General features: G+C 38.3%; 1 long non-coding RNA gene across 1 annotated transcript in view; it reads left to right on the plus strand.

The window, feature by feature from the left end:
- Positions 1-2,359: 2,359 nt before the first annotated feature.
- LOC124170751 overlaps positions 2,360-12,499 on the plus strand; it is a 127,415-nt gene continuing 117,275 nt past the window's right edge. Inside the window, exon 1 of the long non-coding RNA XR_006867578.1 lies at positions 2,360-2,614. This is a non-coding gene — a long non-coding RNA (uncharacterized LOC124170751). The remainder of the gene's footprint in view (positions 2,615-12,499) is intronic.

A 12,499-nucleotide genomic window follows, 5' to 3' on the forward strand; every position in this document is an offset into this window, starting at 1 on the left:
TGACCTCTCAGATAAACTCGGTTGGAAATTTCTGTCGGACCGTAGATTGAAAAATAGACTAAACCTTTTAGATAAATTCAAGAGCGATGCCTTTTGTAACGAAGTTAGCCATATCTTAGGGACGCCAACATAGGTACTACGGAAGATGAGATCATATGGATAACATAAGAGAGATAGATTGTAGAACAGACAGATTCAGAATTTCTTTTTTTCCACGATTAATAAGAGATTATAACGGCAGCGATAGAACTCATAAATAGATTAGATGACTTGTAATGTAGCCTACTAACTTATGTAAAACGTAAACCATGTTTCTGAATTTTATCATTATTTCGAACAGCATATGGTAGTATAATTTGTTAGTATACGCGACGTCTTTTGGACCGTGTGGTGTGCATGTGGGAGTCAAATTGCATGCTGCATGCTGGTGATTGATCACTAGCCAAACAGCCTAGAGGTGGCTTGCAGGGTATTAGGTAGATGTAGATGTAATTACGTGATCAAGTTACTTGATCTTAATTCCACACTCTTTCATTTCGACCGAGCTAGGTTCCAGCACATGATGCCGTGCGCCGAAAATGGAATGGCACACCTGGAAAATGGCATTATGTGCTAAAACCTAGGTCGGTCGAAAAAAAGATAGAAGAGAAAGGATTGATTTCATAATATTAAATCTAAATCTACATAATGCCCTGCAAGCTGCTACTAGGGTGTAAAATTTTAGGTTTTCCCGGCGTATACATTGATGAAATATTTCTGGGTGCGGGTGCGGTATTGGGCAGATTCTCCCAACGTTTCAATGGCTGAGTCTGCCATCGTCTTCAGGGGTTAAGTCTTAATGGTACTTATGGTACCCTTAATGGTTCTTAATGGTACTTAATAGTATGGTAAAGTACCGCAAAAAAGTACCATCAAGAGTTAACCCCTCAAGACGATGGCAGACTCAGCCATTGCAACGTTGGGAGAATTAACCCAATACCACACCCGGTGGGAATCCCGAGAAATTTTTCATGCCACTAGGGTGTTTGGCAGGAGGTAATTAATCACCCGTATGCAGCATGCAAAGGGACTTCTACATGACACCAAACGGACATAAAAAATAATACGCATGGTAACAAAAAAAATAAGACCACATTCACGCAAAGACAAAACATGCAACGGTAAGTAATTCCTGTTGAAAATCCTTTTAAGGTTAGAGTAAGGGAAAAATCAGTCGTCCTGGCAAGTGAGGCCCCTACTTCTACTAATCGAGATACCGATGCTATCCTTAATAGTACGAAGAGAGAATTGCAATTTTAATCTCTCTATTTTGCAGTTTGATTCTCTCGACTTTGCTTTTATACAGAAGTTATAGTTATCAATGGGCCACGATATGGGAGTACTCAAAGACTAATTAAGTAAACCGTCTTCATTGTAATTCAATTACACCTTAAGCCGTAGTTTTATTGCAAAGATTAGGTATTTTTTCATCGCCGCACTTTTAGAGACAGATTCGTAGGTACCTGGTGTGGATATGGATGACACTACCAGGCATTCCTCGATGACTGATATAACTGCCTTGTGGATAAAATAAAACTAATTCTACAGAAATTTTCTCACTTGAGAAAAGGTGAAAAGAAAATGCAATTGTGTTGCCCTTGACGTGAAAGATAGCCCAAGAAAATTTAAGAGAAATTTGATTTTATTAACATTTTACAATTACTTTAACAAATGATATAGTCCTAGGATTGTTGACCGATGATGATGTAAGTAAATACTTATTTCATTCGATGAATGCTGATGATTATGTATCCATATATGTTTCATTAGGACCCAAACACATATTGGACCATTTGGTAAGCATGAACAACGTGTTTATTACAAAAGTTAAGGTGACAGGATTGAGAATTCAAGTCGTATTTAAAGGTCAGACGACTTGAGGAGCCTCCCACCATCAAATCCAAGAATATAAAAATCAATATAAGACACTGTTAGTTTCCCCTAATCATTCTCTGGGTTAGAATGATATAATCAGCGATTAGTACACATACTTTCTCAAAAGTTAAGCGAGCGCGTGATTAGGTTCATTGAAACAATCGAAACAACTGATTATACTGCATTGTAAAAATCAGTAAAAGATACCGTTAATTTCCTCAATTATTTACTGGATTAGAATGATATTATGAGCGATTGGTACGCATTCTTTCTCAAAAGTAAATCGTGCACGTGAATAGGTTCATAGAGCGGGCTGGAGTATTAGAGCGCGCGGATTATCTATCATAAGGCGTAGCCATTCCAATCCAAGTGCTTCGCCAATAATCCGCAATGTGCCGCCGCTGCCTAATACACAACCTCAAGGCCCGCTCACGTTATGGCAGCGTCTCGTGATGCACTAATTGTAAGAGCTTTCCGAGTTGAACACTTCCTGCCACGAGGTACCGCCGCGGTTACCTTCATACGAGTGGAATCAAGTCGTGAAACGGATTACTATAGGGATCGAAAATAATCTACATTGGAATTGCAAGGATTATGTATATTTCGTTTTAACAAGCATCCCGTTGGTTACCAAGCATCTCGACTGATTGGCACACTGGAGATCAGAAGTATACCACCGCATCCAGCTGTTGTGAGGCAGGTAAGCTAATTACAATACTTCAACTATTTTTTAAACTTCATAAAATTAAACTATTTTGTTGTATCCAAACACCTGGAGCACCGGATGAGGGTTTCTCCATATATTAAAAAAAATACCTCGAAGAGTTTGTGCTGGAGGTTTCATACAAATCACGAAAAACTAAAAGTAAAAAATGTAATAGTCATTAATAGTAAAATAGTTTAAACGCATGAACATTTCCTCATGAGGTGTGGTAGGAATGATAAATTTGGATCATATAATCAAAAATAAATCTCTTTCCAGCATGACGCAACAATTTGCAATGCTCACAAAAGCAGAACCAGGGGAAATACAGCTTGTCCATATCTATATTTTACGCTGTTTCCAAAACAGATTCATCGTTAAGAATAAAAATTTTCACGTTTTTGGTAAATATACGAACACAATTCGATATAAGTCGAAATAGTAAAAATGAGAATGTATTGTTGAGATTTTTTTTATTGAAATCCCACCATTGCTAGATGAAATCTAAATTCTTTGGGAAACTAAAATGCAAATAGTTTCGTTCACTCGGTTCTTTCATGGCCGATTCCAAGAGAGTTGGACAAATAATGGAATAATTAAGTATTATTCTCTTCACTTGAGAAAAGATAATTACTCCTCAAGCAATATTTAATAAGATGCCGGTGTTTCTATCGCATACACGGAACGAAGTTTAGGGATAAGTTAAATATTAAACATGTATTTCGTTGTAACAACAACATTCTAAAGTGTAACAACGAGTTATTTTAGCAAGAAGCGCGTCATGAGGAAATTAATTTAGCAGGAACATTGCAATGCCTCTTTTAACTAATATTCATAGCTTCCTCCATATCGTGCCACATAGCATATAAGCGGTTCAGAGTACTACAAACGTTATGACACTGCTTCCCGCCCAGCAGCTGCAACTGCGTTCTATTATGCACGCATTCCAGAGAACAAACATGTTCCAAGTCACATTAGTAATTCTAATCAAATCATGAAAAATTAAATTTTTTATTGTTTAGCAATAAATAGCTTACATATACAACTGTTCGAACAATATTTTGGCTACATTTTCGGATTTTCAAAGAATAAAATACAAAAAAGTCGTCAAACATTTTTTACGTTGACTCGTACCCAAAAGAGGTGACTTCAAATATTTTGTATGCACTCGCAAAAAAACAGCGATTTAGTAAACAACTGTAACTACACGGTCATTTATATTTTCAAAAAACGCTTTCAATATTTTCATTCATTGGAGAAAGCAGTCATGTACGCCAATTTTCAAGGAAATGTAAGAGCTCAAGGGTTAGCTCAAGACCCGAGTGGGATTGGTCTCGTATTGCATGACGTGGTATTGTCTCCGTGGTATTTTAAACCACTGTATTCAATTCGATACCACTCTCTGGCAACCTGTCGACATGAATGAGACAGATACGCAGTGCGGCGTGTCGGAGAAGGCGTGGGTCCCAGTGGAGAATGATGATCAGGTGCTCTGACGTCACTTGGGTGGACGTCAGAGGCAGGCACGGATGGAATATGGCGGCCCCGCGCGCGTGCGGCATGTCACGTGACAAGGGTAGGCATCTCTTGTCGTAAACAGACTCATATTCGTCACACATGATAACCACGTGGATCCCTTGAATAGCCTTTAACAGCTATACTAAAGTATGAAGAATGGCGGAGTATGGAAGTGAATTAACAGATTTGGAAAACGGGAAAACTTACGAAGAGGGATGATAATGATTAAAAAAGATCCAAACACGGGTACAGTTGCGACACTATACACAATTGCAGACCACTCGTGGGACGACACGAAGAAAGGTATATTTGACGCTGTGATGGGCACACACTAAAAGGACAGATTAGTCAACCCGCTTGCAGAGATAACACTCAAAAATAGAATCATGAAAAAAACGCGGAAATAAATCCCTTTCATTTTCCTCTAATAACGACACACGTATAAAATCTTTTCATGCGTGACGCGGTGGAAGTTCGATATATCCTCGATAATAGCCACAAATGGTAATTTCCACAAATAAATTCAGAACTACACTACCGACCATGTTTTCAACGTATAATAAAAAATAAAAATATGTCTTTATTCGGGCGAGGTTGAGACTAAGAAGTCCCCTCTTCCACCTAACCTCTCGATAGCGTCAATGCAAACATATAAAAAAAACGGTGTATAAACGTTTACAATACAAAAGATATACAATATACTCTATACACTATTTGTGAAATTTCAAAAAAGATAATTAGTGGGGATTTTACCGCATTTTTCGAAAATTCGAAATAGCGTGTCTACAGCGTGGGACATTTTGGTATTCTATTTCTGTGCTTTTTCCTCGACCAAGAACATTATCGTCTGCAATTCCTCAAGGAAAATTATTGGGAGTATTTATCAAGAAATTTGCCTATTAATATGCTTTATTTTTGTTTACAAATGAAAGCTTTAGTTTAATTTAAAGAGCTTTTCATTATTAGAAGTTATCCAAATGCATTAAAATACCCAAAATTTTAATGTATATTTAGGAAAACAAAAAATATTGAAGTGTGGCAAAAAAGCCGCAAGCGTGCACTTCCGCTCTCCTCGCGGGCGCGTGTGGCAAAGGGTGAAACCATGGTCGGTGTTGAGTTTTGAATTAAAAATTGGAAATTTACACCTGTAGTTTTTTTCATGAATACGACAGGCACGGCAGCTGAGCCGTGTATGTCACAGAATTCACAGTCCGTACGTAAAAGCTCATTTTCCGAAGATGAACCACAGCGATAAGTTCTGGCAAATACTATTATTAGTCTAGGCTTTTGAATTTTTAAACATATAGCGATTAGAACAATATAACTGCACGCATCATCAACTTACCATTCACAAGCTTCTCCAGCCAGACTTTTTCCGTGTTGAAGTTAGACGCGCGTTAACAATGAAGTCTACACAAACAGAAGTCAGCATGACTCCAAGAGATTAATCCATAATGAATCCGGCCTCGAAACTTGCCCCAAAAGGTTCTGAAAGCATTAAAAAAGAAAATTTGAAGTGTCTTTCTTTGATTGAAAAAATTTTTTACTAGGTTAATCACAAATAAATGAGTCATTACTACCCAATGTGATATTTTAAATAAAATTACTTCAGTACCTCAAAAATAGCTACGTACAAAAAGTAAGTGTGCAAGGATTCGAATCAAATATGGCTAGAAATAAAAAAAAGATCCATTTTGGGTTGCCATAATAGGCCCCTTGTACATTTGTATCTCATAACTGAAAAAGAAAACGTTAAGTACATATTGTAGGGTTGGTTAGTGTCGTTGTCTCGAGCGTGACTTCATGGGATTGACTTGACATAATGAAATAAATAAACTTTGCCATTCCCCATAAATTTATTACTGTAGGACCTAGGTTTTGACGTAGTACCTGAGGTGTCATGGTGCCGAAACGCGCCGGAACACCGTTCCGGCACTGGTTCGCTAAATACATAGTAATCAAATAGTACTTTTATCAATTTTCTACCTCAAAGTTTCTAATATATACTTTCGTAACCAAAACAAAAACATGCAATGAATTTTAAATAAGAACTTGTAATAAAAGAACACACTGAGTAATATTTCACTTCTAAAAAGGTTAAAAACAGCTCGTTCCGGCACTGCTAATTTTGCCATGACGTCACTACGTAGTACGTCATCATCTGGTATATATGTATCTGATATATTTAGATGATTACGTGCCATGTCAAAAACCATGGTCATAGTGTGGTATATATTTGTGGAATTACAAAGTTTTTTACTCTTCATTAAAAGAAATAAGCTCATTTCATAGTTATGCTGCGGGCTAATGACAGTTGACTGTGGTTTCTCATCAACATCGCAAAGATATCAACGACTCTATAGACAGGAAAGAATAAGGATGAAATACAGCACAAATTCCTACCACCCATAGTATAATCTAAAAAAAAGTTGAGTGCAATGGAAGCAGGCCTGGAATACGAACCACAGAAAATTTGTTATGACAGTCAGAACACCGAGGCCCTCTTGCTAAATGAGATGAGAGACATGTAGATCATGTAGGATTACAGTAAACGCATATCGTATCACTAGCAATGGCTAAATTCAATGACTAGACTAGCCAGTTTACCAGCCAATGTAAATTTCAAACCTCGGAGAGAAAAGTACATATAAAAATAGTCGAAGCTAGTGATTGGTTTCTGCAGGTTTTAATAGCACATTTAATACACTGAAAACTAGCTTTGTAACATACCTTGAGGCCATACCAAGATGACGAAGCTCATCGACACGTTCCATTATTAATTTACTACTCCAAAGCTCCACACCATGGCAAACCTTAGTTATATTTTCGAAAAATTCAGTTGACCAGGAAAGAGGAAAAGCCTCATGAAAATCTTAACAAGAAGACAGAGCTACCTCTTAAGCCATATCTGGAGACATGATGGATGGCCTGATGAAGACAATCGTCGAGGGACAAGTAGATGGCATTAATAGAAATGAATACCTCTTATGAATTATATGGAACATATAAACAAGGATGTGAAAGAGAATGACTACGTAGTTTTGAAAAGATTGGCTGAAAGGAGTAGGGGCGCAGCTAGGAATTAAGGCTGGGAGGGGTTTCAGGCGCAACTAATACTGGGGTGTCTGGGGGTATGGCATACCCGCCAGGGTAAGCGGGAGGTGCGGGGGCCCTCCCCAGAAAAATATTAGGATAAAGAGTGAGTTTTACAGCTTTCTGAGGGATATTTTATAAATCCTTACACTATTCTATATGTAATATTAATGCAATTAAGTAAAATGGATTTAACTTAAAAATTTCTCTGGGCTCTGGGGGGGTTGTATCCCACAAACCCCTCCCCCTCGCTGCGCCACTGGAAAGGAGAATGGAGTGGAGAGCTGCGTCAAACCAATCTTAGGATTATTGACCTCTGATTATGATAGCCACTCTTAGTATTTAATTCCTTCAAAATATTGGAAAAATGTTACAGACCAATACTTATATCATCTTTACGTCGATGTCCAGGCACCCAAATTAAACTTAATAATGGAGGAAAACGAGACGAAGGAATCACATTCAGACATTTCGGGACATACTACCAACAAATGGTAGTTGAAGAAATTGAAGTACACCGAAGTTTCTTCGCGATGAGCCATATGTAAGGACCAAAAATAATGAACGGATCTCGGCAGAAAAATATTCACGGCGATCAAGCATTCATCCCTCTGTTGGAGGCCAACTTTGGCCCTTTTGGCCAGAGCACGACTTGACGCAAGACTTAATGGATGCCACGAATACACTGCGCAAGAGCTCGTGGATATGATCACGATTCTCACATCGTGCCGTGATTTTTATGTCGTGATTCTCCGCCTTCTGAGAATTATTAGACGGTTGATTAGTCTCGATAAAGCTAATGGAAATTCGCCAAATGCGAAGGGATTTCGTTATACAACTGGCGTGCTCTCGGCAGGGAGGAAGTTTGGACGAGCTCTACGGTTTTCCTGCCGGAAGAGTTATCACGACTGTAACAAAAATGAAATTAAAAATATTTAAAAAACAGCATAAAATTAACTAAAAAGTAAAAAATTAATTTCTTACCACTCGGAGATTAAAGTGTGGGTCTGTATTAAGTTAATTAGGAATAGGGTGGTTTCATATTATTTTTTATTGTCTAAATCGAAAGATTACTACTGCTGGAGTAAGAATTTCACGCTTTTAGATTTTTAATGGCGATATCTATTTTTCGAGATTAAATGAAAAGTGAAAATTTTCAAGCGCGCGAAAACTCGACGGGTAAGTATGAATGCTGGGAAAACCCCGTGTTACGTCGCTCTGGTTCCCGCTGCCGCAAGTGAGGTGACCTTGGGGCGAGGCTTTGAGCGCTGATACGACGCAGGATGATAGCAGGTAGCAGAGTACCCTGCTAGCAGGTAGCGCTTGGCTTAAATAAGGATTATTAATACCTTATAAAACGAAGGAAACTTTCCGACCATAGGCAGTTTTAATAGGTGATTATTAAGAGACGTTTCCCTGAGCTCTGTGCCTCATGCATGCATTGTTAATCTCAGACGATGTAAAACTCCTATCTACTCGTATAGAAACTAGGTCCCTGTGACGTCACGTGGAGTGGCATCGCATGCGTGCCAATCTGGCCTTTTTCAAATGAGGATGAAATTGACCATTGCCATTTGTCTAAACCGGTATTTCTAAAACTAAATAATTTGTATATTATGAATACAATAATGGTGGGTAACGAATCGCAATCGATGCCTTTCGTTTTCTTTGATGAAGGAAAATACCCTATTATAATATAGATGAATCTGATAGGTGAGTAATGAATGGCACGCAATATTGACATCTAAAGCTTATATATACACTAATTCTGATACAGAAAATTAAAATCACATGAAATATGAAAATCTAATAACATAGCATAATATGTATGTGCAATACAACCCCAACAGCGCCATCTTTGGTTGTTGCCCAGGACCAATGTTATGAGTGGGATACTTGATACGCGAGTTATTCTCTGGACGAGTATTTTGGAATGAAATGTGCCTAAATATGTTCTTCTTGGCTGAAAAATTGATTTCAAGTACTTTAGGCTCATACCTCGAGATAATAGATTAACGTTTTGGTCAGTTTCATTGAACGTTCGAGTCATGAACTGATTATTTCATTGCAATTGGTTGCACTTAATTTATTCTAGTCCTTCTATTTTTAACAATTTGAAGAGACAAAATTGAAAGTACGAATTTCTTGATGATTTGTGCTTTTCTGATAGTTTTACTTTTTATCGGTTTTTTTTTACTCTGAATGAAGCAGGAAGAACAAAGCAGGAATCAGCTAACTAACTACATTATTTCTACTGAAGGCGTTATAAGCATTGATTTAAATTAAGGGAAGCCGTCCTATTATGCGGATAAACATTAAAAGCGAGAATATTATAGCGGTATTTCTAAGAAAGAAATAAATAGAGATTATTTTCGTAAAGCTGGTGACCAGCCTTACATGCAAGTAAGCGGGGTGGACTTGTGTTAGTATCAGGGGCAGGCACACAGTTGAAATTTGATCAAGGGGTTATGTATGATCTTAGGTTTTCCCGGCGTATCAGTTGCAGAAAAGTTTCTCACGTTTTCCATGGACGACATCAACCGGTGGAAAACCCGAGAAACTTTTCTGAAATTGATCTTGGGGGTTTGGTGTTCGGCTGAAACGCGGGTTGCCCACATTGGTATTTTTCATCAATTCTCTCGAATAGGAATAGCATAAATTATATTGAATAAGCAATAATTTGTTTTCGTAGTGCTAAAACATACTGTCTAAATCTACACAATACCCCGCATAGCCGCCTAAAGGGCGTGTGGCAGGGGGTGTTAGGACACCAGCCGTTTACAGCTAAAAAAAATGAAGTGCTCTAACGAAGTTGGGACTAGCGTTTATTAAAGTCCCGTATGGTTCGCGGGAAAAACGAATTCCCGTATCTATCCGTTCGGCAAAACATCTCTCTTAATTTATCGCTTCTATCGGACCTGGAAATATAGTGTGGCTCTAATATAATGTTCTCTGTGTCGCTCTTAAAGATATCCATTCTCAATTGTTCAAGCAATCTAAGCCTAGCGCGCAGCCTGTCATCGTTGGTTATCACCGAAACGGTCGTAGTTATTATGGCTTGGTCACCGTAGGCGTTAGTTTACGAAATCCGCCTGATTTTTCGAAAAAAAATTATACTTAAGGGCTTTGGTAGTAAATACTATCCGCTTTTGAGAAAATATCGGATCTAAGATACTGATCTCAGTCCGCAACTTTTTACAGTCAAGAGTCAGAGGACAGTATCCCTGGTCTGCATTTACATCAACATATTACCCTACAAGCCATCTATAGAGGTGTTCGGCAGGGGGTTAATCTTCACCAGCAAGCACCAGAGGATCAAAATATACCTCCACGAATATGCATCACGCAATATGCACGCCACGTATGGCCAATTAGCTATGGCATTAATCTATACCCCACTTATGAAGGCAATCCGCCAATGAAGCTAGAACATGCAAAATATGCTGCTAGAATTGCCAGGAAAATGCAGAATCATGCATTCAAGCAGGGTTCTTCAGCCTTTTTTAATGCAAGGGCCAAAAATGGATTTCACATCGTCCGGAAAGCCACAATGCTCCATGTCACTTTACCACCAAATCAATAAAATTATAAAAAAATACAATTTCAAAAGTGCAACAATCTTTATTAGTTACAAATTTCAATCAATCAATGCCATTTTTGATATTGTCTATTTTTGACGAGCGTGTCGATGTATATTTCATATAGCCTCAACGGAAAAATACCTGGGGGGCCAAATCCATCAAAGCCCCCCTGACTACGTGCCTACTCATCTTCGTATTTCGGACCGGCGCAAAAACCAAAGGGACTGCTCAAAGGAGGCCCAATTCCATCCCACCGAATGTTGATTTCTGTTGCCACTTCGGTCGCATTTTAATCGGCTTTCAAAAATGTCCGCAGCGCGGTCATGAAAGCAAAGCGATCCACTTTTTCCCAATATTTTGCAATATATTGCGAGGGATGCGATTGAAAACTAATGAGTTTGATTGATTACATCATCACGTGTATAAATTTCGGTTAATACCGCTAATTGTACCGTATTTCTCCGTGAAACTCGGATCAATTTCATGATAGCACAAATGGTAATATCCACACTTATTTTATTTATCACTTAACCAACCATGGTTTCGACACTTGGTGTCATTTTCAAGGTGTCGAAACCATGATCGGTTAAGTGATAAATAAAATAAATGTGGATTTTACCATTTGTGCTTTAATCATGGATATAGCATTATTCCACAAAATTAAGCCGGAAACTATTTTATCGGATCAATTTGTCCGCTAGCGACGCGAGTGGCGATTTCTTTAAACCCATTTAAAGGCACGGTGGGCGACAACGCATTATGACACCGACTTGAGGATCCTCTATTGTTATATTTGTGATAAAATCAAAGAATGCAGCGATAGGACAGGGTCATTCGGGCGCCGAGTGTCGACCCGCAGAAATGCGGAAATCTGTTGCGAGTGCGTGCGTTCAACCCGAGAAGGCGATAGGCGCTGGTCTGGCCGCAGCCTCTGAGTTTTCCCCTCCACGATCGTCATCACCGCCTTATGCGGCTCCGTTTCTGGTTTTCGCAAGACTTGGAATCAACGTCGGACTTCCCCCGACTCGTACCTCTCATTGTGAAGCTTAGATTACGCAGGTCGACGCTTCTTCTGACCGTTTCTTCTTAGATATGCCAATAAGTAAGCATTGCTTAAGTGAAATTCGTAACTTCGTGATCATGATGTTTTCCTTTGATTCAAAATATCTTACAAGACACGGTCTCAGGCGTTATTTTGTGGAATTGCTTCATTATAGAATAAAATAAAATAACTTTGTTTTATTTTATTCTATCAAAATATCTTGGTCTCGACAATTTTCAGGGGAAAATGCCTTCGGAGAATGACGCTATACTCGTATACAAGTGAACCTAACAAAGTTTTATTCTTTTATTTTCCATAATGAAAACATTTCACATAGTTAAGCCTGAAGCTATCAGTAATATTTCGGAGAATGACGCCTATGAGATTGATTATGAGAACGAAGAAGATACACAGTTGTGTTTTTGAGGATCTACTTACAATTTATGTGTTAATTGTTATCTGTTGTTAATTTTTCATTCAAGTTTTCATCAGGATCAAATAAAAAACATTTCTTTTTACGCCATACTCATTCAAAATTCTGTTCTATTGCATCTTTATGAGCTATTTACATCCTGATTGAGGGTCGTCATATTCAAAGCACGTTTAAAAAGAAGAAAAATGAACTTGATGTCTAGTATTTGAATTTTA

The sequence above is a fragment of the Ischnura elegans genome, chromosome X (assembly GCF_921293095.1).
Source record: "Ischnura elegans chromosome X, ioIscEleg1.1, whole genome shotgun sequence".
NCBI lineage: Eukaryota > Metazoa > Arthropoda > Insecta > Odonata > Coenagrionidae > Ischnura > Ischnura elegans.